This window comes from Bufo gargarizans, chromosome 9 (genome assembly GCF_014858855.1).
Source record: "Bufo gargarizans isolate SCDJY-AF-19 chromosome 9, ASM1485885v1, whole genome shotgun sequence".
NCBI lineage: Eukaryota > Metazoa > Chordata > Amphibia > Anura > Bufonidae > Bufo > Bufo gargarizans.
This window is the reverse complement of record NC_058088.1, coordinates 2,702,901-2,709,169: the sequence shown is the minus strand read 5'-3', so window position 1 is coordinate 2,709,169 and position 6,269 is coordinate 2,702,901.

Genomic DNA, 6,269 nt, shown 5'->3' with positions numbered 1-6,269 from the left:
TTAGAAAACACGGCTGCCCCACACCTGTCCGTGCGTTGTCTGGTATTGCAGCTCAACACCAGTAAAGGGGTTATCCAGGAAACGATAATGATGACCTATGCAGAGGTGGGGGTTCAAGTCCCGACACCCCAACCGATCATCTGTTTCAGGAAGCCAGTGTTGTACATCGTTTAGTGGCTGTACTTGGTTTTGCGGCTCAGCCCCATTGACTTGAATAGAGCAGAGCAGAGCTGCAGCTAGGTCACGTGACCGATGTAGGGTGACGTCACATGGCCTAGGAAGAGGCCACAGAGCACCGGCCTCTTCCAACAGCTGATTTGCGGGGGGATCCGGGAGGATAGATCATCCACTTTGAATGGGGCCGAGCTGCAATACCACACAGAACCTTCAGATGGGTATGCACTGTTTTGTTTTGTTTTTTAAATTCTGGACATCTCCATTAAATGTAAAGGAACTGTTCACCCAACCGTAAAAGAACTGGTTTATATCCCAGTTACAGAAGACCAGTTAATGTGTCCTGAACGTGAACTAATCTTGCTAGGACTACACAGCATCCTGTGATTTACCACGTTTTAGACCCGTGTGAAAAAAACATCCAAAAATGATTGCGTTCAGTGTTTCAGTTTTTTCCTCATGGGTGCAATCGCAGACCAGACTGACTGAACGTGCGCAAAAAAAACATCAGTTTTTACCTGAACAGACCCTGACAGAATCCATGTTGTTTGTGTGAAAAAGGGCTAAAAGTCACACAAATACTGAAAAGGTCATTATTTTATTTTCATATTTATTTATATTCTGGTTGTTCAGTGCAACTTATTTTTCCCTATAGGGAAATATTCCCACAGTGCAGTTATTAAAAGGCTGCTTTGCTCCAAAAACAGCGCCACCCATGTCCACAGGTTGTGTGTGGTGTTGCACCTCAGTCCCATTCTCTCCATTTGACATGAGTTGCCATGCCACATAGAAGCCATGGACTGGTGCGGCACTGTTTCTATAAGACAGCAGCCATGTGTATGTAATCCTAGAGCACCCCCGTTAAGGGCTCATGCCCACGAGCGTAATGGCCCTGTGCTGCGGTCCGCAGGGCACTGGCTGTGTGCACTCTGTTTGCGGACGCGAACCCATTGACTTGAATGGGTCTATGATCCCAAAGATAGAACATGTCCTATCTTTTGTGGTGCGGAGGCACGGACCCGAAAGCCCATGGAAGCTCTTAATAGTGTTTCCGTGGGCTTCTGATCCGTGCCTCTGCACCGCAGAAGATAGGAGATTACCAATCTTTGGCCATATCTGGCAGCTTGCGGACCCAGTCAGGTCTTACATTCATGGGCATGAACCCTCAGGCTGACTATACTGGATATATTCTCAGTAGAAATGCTGGTGGTAATATGGTTACGGATCTGTATGCCACAGGAAGTACTATGCGTCTATAGGCCAGTGGCAATTATCCTTTAAAGGCTATGGACACCTTCAGGGCAATTTTTTGTAATGATTGCATTCTACTAATTTTGGGCTAAAAACAATTTTTTTCAATTGGTGTTTATTCAAAATTTTCTGCAGTTTTTGTGATACATATTTATATACTGTACATATCCCTATTTGCACTGTCCCTCCTGCGTTCCGCCTTATCTCTGATCTCCTGACATGATAACCACTCATTTAAAGGGCTTCTGTCATCAGGAACATGGTTAGTAAACAGACTGACTTTAACCATGTGCCAATGTCGGCTGACGCCGTCAGTCCTTGTCCCTTCTTTCTGTGTGCCTCTGTTTTTGTGAAAAATTAGCTTTTATTTTATACAAATGAGTCTCTAGGAGCAATGGGGGTGTTGCCCTTACTCCTAGAGGCTCTCTTCTCCCTCCTCTGGCCACGCCCTCATCATGATGTGACCACTGCCTGGCCCTGTCAATCAACATGATGAGGGTGTGGGCAGAGGAGGGAGAACCTATTCCTATCAGTTTGGTAAGAGTTTTACTATAATAAGTGCTTATGAGGTCAGGAAATCAGAGATAAGAGCTACACATGAGCCGTCAGCTGACAGAACTCAGGAGGGACAGTTTGCAAATCGAATGATTTTTTATCTTTATGCATCACAAAAACTGCTGAAAATGTAATACAATCTTAAAAAAAACTGCCCCAAAGGTGTCTATAGCCTTTTAGTGGCCATGACATTTTTAACTGCTGACATGATGTCTATGACTGGAGGTTTTGCAGGCTCCTCGGGATAGGTCATTAATATCTGATTGCTGGGGGTCTGACATCGGGGACTCCCACCGATCTGCTGTTCCCTGCAGCCTCTTCCACTGGAACTAGCACTGTGAATGGAACAGGAAGTACAGCTCCACTCATAGTGTAGTGGTCGATCCGGGGTACTGCACCTCAGCTACCGACTGGATATTAATGACCGATCCGGAGCATAGCTGGAGCCTGGAAAACCCCTTTAACCCAAAGACAAAAATGCACCAGGTGACAACATCCTTTTCAGCTTGCGCTGTTGACCGACATGCACTACTGCTCCATTCAGTGAGGGGATGCGGGGGGGTCCCAGCAGTCCACCCACCTCTATCCAATATATATCCTGTGCACGGCCTAGAATAAAAACATGATCTGGACAGGCCCTAAAACTGGGGGTCATTTAGAAAGACTGGCGTGAAGCTGATCTTTGATTCTCCCCTGTGCTGCTGAAAGATGCGCCTAATTTATGACGAGGCGTGCGTCCATTAGGTGCCCCTTTGTCAGTCGGTGCACCTGGTGTAACAACTACTGCAGCCCCTGACTAAAGTAGTTTTTCACCAACATTTGCACCCGTTTTCAGGCTTAAATGTTGGTAAATTTGTCGAGGCTGATGTCCCGGGCCAGTCACTGTCACAAGGATGACACAAAAACACCCGTTAGACAAAATATTGTCGCACGGGAGTTTAAAACGCTGCAAAAAAAAAAGGGTCTTGCAACTTTTTTATGCCAAAAACAGGTGTAACAATGTTCATAAATGACCCCCCCACTGACCGTAGCTGATGGAGAAGACCTGCAAAGTAACCAGCCCCTGGAGAAGGTACAGGCGGGAGGTGGCGGCTTCTAGAACTGGAAGACAAAAACAGGAGGAGAGCACCGCCATCTTTATATTTCCTATGAGGTAAGCGCAATGCCCTGGTGATGATCCCAGTGGTAAATAATGGGTTAAAAGCATCCACTCCCAGCAGTGTCAGGAGAATCCCGGGTCCCATAGCAGGCGCTCAGCTCCATTAACTCCTAGGATGCGGCGCTGCGAGTCATTAGAAGGCAATTATAGAGAAATATTGAGAGCAATTATGGCGAGCCGGCTGGAGACTCGGGAATTGACTGAAAGCCGCCTCATGTATGAAAATAGCAATTATACACCACAAGTAATGGGCACGTTACATCATCCGTCTCATCTCTGGGTTATGGGCAGTACAGGGTTAAGTCGTTACAGGCAGGAGATGGCAATTACAGAAACACGGATCTGCTGCAGAACTGAGCGGAGAGCTGGGGACCAGCTCTTAAAGGGGGAATCCACCTAAAAGCAAAGAGTTCCACAACACGACTCTTACCTCTCTGCACTAGGGAAACAAATTGGGAAGAGCGAGCTTAGCCAGGAAGATTTGGGGCAGTGCTGGCTAGAGATGGAAATCTGTTGTCGCCCAAGAACACGGACATTGTTCTAATCTAAGTCCTTAGTGTTGAGCGAATGGAAGTATCCAAAGTGGACTTCGATCCGAATTTCAGGGAAAATTTGATTCGACGCAAAGCCGAATTTCCTTGTGCCTCATGGTAACAAATCCATTTGCCCTGAAATAGCGGTAAAAAAAAAAATAAATAAAAAAAATATAAAAATCACACTCGCCCATGGCGATCTTGACTGAAAATCCTGCACAAAATCTAGTGGATTGTGACGTATGACATCACCATGCCGGGCCGGTCATGACGTCATCACGCACCGCACGGGATCTTCAATCAAGATGGCCGCGACGACCTTTTCGCTCTCAAATGGATGAGGGAAGTATTATTTTTAATTTTTTTTTATACTGATTAATCCCTGAAAGCCCTCAATTTTTATCTCAGATGCTGCAATCAGCAGTGAACGTGGCATCTGAGGGGTTCAATGACGGGAAGCAGCGCAATCACCATTCCCAGTCATTTTTTTTTTACTGAACTTCTTATTTCTCCTGACACGGATCTTAGTAAACCCTTGTTTTTTTTTTTTCCCCTACAAAACAATAACGCTGGAACATCCTTTCTTAGAGCTCTGTGTTGTTCCTCTGTTATTCTTCCTGGAAATGTATGAATAAATTGTCAACAGCGTGGGTGTTACCATTCCTCGGCACCCCCGCCGAACAGCTGTACGGAGACACTGCGCACGTGCCGTCTCCCTGCTGCTGTCCCATGGACATACAGCAGCGGACAGGAAGACAGCACGCGTGCACTGCACGCGCAGGCTCTCCGTACAGCTGCTCGGCGGGGTTGCCGGGTGTCGAACCTCCACCGATCTGATATTGATGACCGATCCTGAGGATAGAGCATCAATATTAAAAAGCCTGGACAACCCCTTTAACAGTCCTGAGAACAGAGTTTCTTCGGGTAACATCTGCAGATTTGTTGCTTAAATTTCGGTGTCTCATGCGACCAATCGCAGACATTTATGAGCTTCCGTCAAAAGGACCCAGTTTAGATGCACGGAAATTATTTTCTGTTGACGAATTTTCTGCGGGCAAGTACATACACGGCGGATGTTTTCTGCTGGAAATCTGCAGTGAATTCACATGTGTTACACACAGACTTAGGCCTCATGCACACAACCGTATGTATAGTGTGGTCTGCAAAACACGTGCTTTCCACACCAGTATGTCCGTTACATAAAAAAAAGATATACAGTGGATATAAAAAGTCTACACACCCCTGTTACAATGTCAGGAAATCTTTTAGGTTGAGGGAAGAAAAAATATAAAAATAAAATATGGTTGCATAAGTGTGCACACCCTTAAACTAATACTTTGTTGAAGCACCTTTTGATTTTTTTACAGCACTCAGTCTTTTTGGGTACGAGTCTATTAGCATGGCACATTTTGACTTCTTTGCAAAAACACTCCAAATCTGTCAGATTGCGAGGGCATCTCCTGGGCACAGCCCTCTTCAGATCACCCCACAGATGTTCAATCGGATTCAGGTCTGGGCTCTGCCTAGGCCATTCCAAAACTTGAATCTTCTTCTGGTGAAGCCATTCCTGTGTTGATTTGGATGTATGCTTTGGGTCGTTGTCATGCTGAAAGACAGGGGCGTAGCTGTAGGGGGTGCAGAGGTAGCAGTCACTACCAGGCCCAAAGACCCTTGTGCCACATAAGACACCAGTATTATAGCAAATGCATACTGGTCAAGTTGACGGCTGGAGGGAAGGGGTTAGGTCAGGAATTTGACATGGGGGGGTTGGCGGAGGTGCAGTTTCAATTTTTTGCCTCAGGCAGCATGAGGGCTATGTGCTTCCCTGCACCTGGCCACAAAGCACTGAGGGAAGGGCGGCTCAAGCTGAACTCTTGCACCAGGGCCCATGAGCCTTTAGCTATGCCCCTGCTGAAAGATGAAGTTCCTCTTCATGTTCAGCTTTCTAGCAGAAGCCTGAAGGTTTTGTGCCAATATTGACTGGTATTTGGAACTGTTTATAATTCCCTCTAGCTTAACTAAGGCCCCAGTTCCAGCTGAAGAAGAACAGCCCCTTGGCATGATGCTGCCACCACCATGCTTCACTGTGGGGATGGTGTTCTTTTGGTGATGTGCAGTGTTGTTTTTGCGCCAAACATATCTTTTGGAATTATGGCCAAAAAGTTCAACCTTGGTTTCATCAGACAAACTCCTTTTCCCACGTGCTTTTGGGAGATTTCAGATGTGTTTTTGCACAATGTAGCCTGGCTTGGATGTTTTTCTTCGTAAGAAAAGGTTTTCATCTTGCCGTCTACCCCATAGCCCAGACATATGAGGGATACAGGAGATTGTTGCTACATGTACCACACAGCCAGTACTTGCCAGATATTACTGCAGCTCCTTTAATGTTGCTGTAGGCCTCTTGGTCGCCTCCCAGACCAGTTTTCTTCTCGTCTTTTCATCAATTTTGGAGGGACGTCCAGTTCTTGGTAATGTCCCTGTTGTGCCATATTTTCTCCACTCGATGATGATCTCTTCACTGTGTTCCATGGTATATCTAATGCCTTGGAAATTCTTTTGTACCCTTCTCCTGACTGATACCTTCTAACAATGAGATC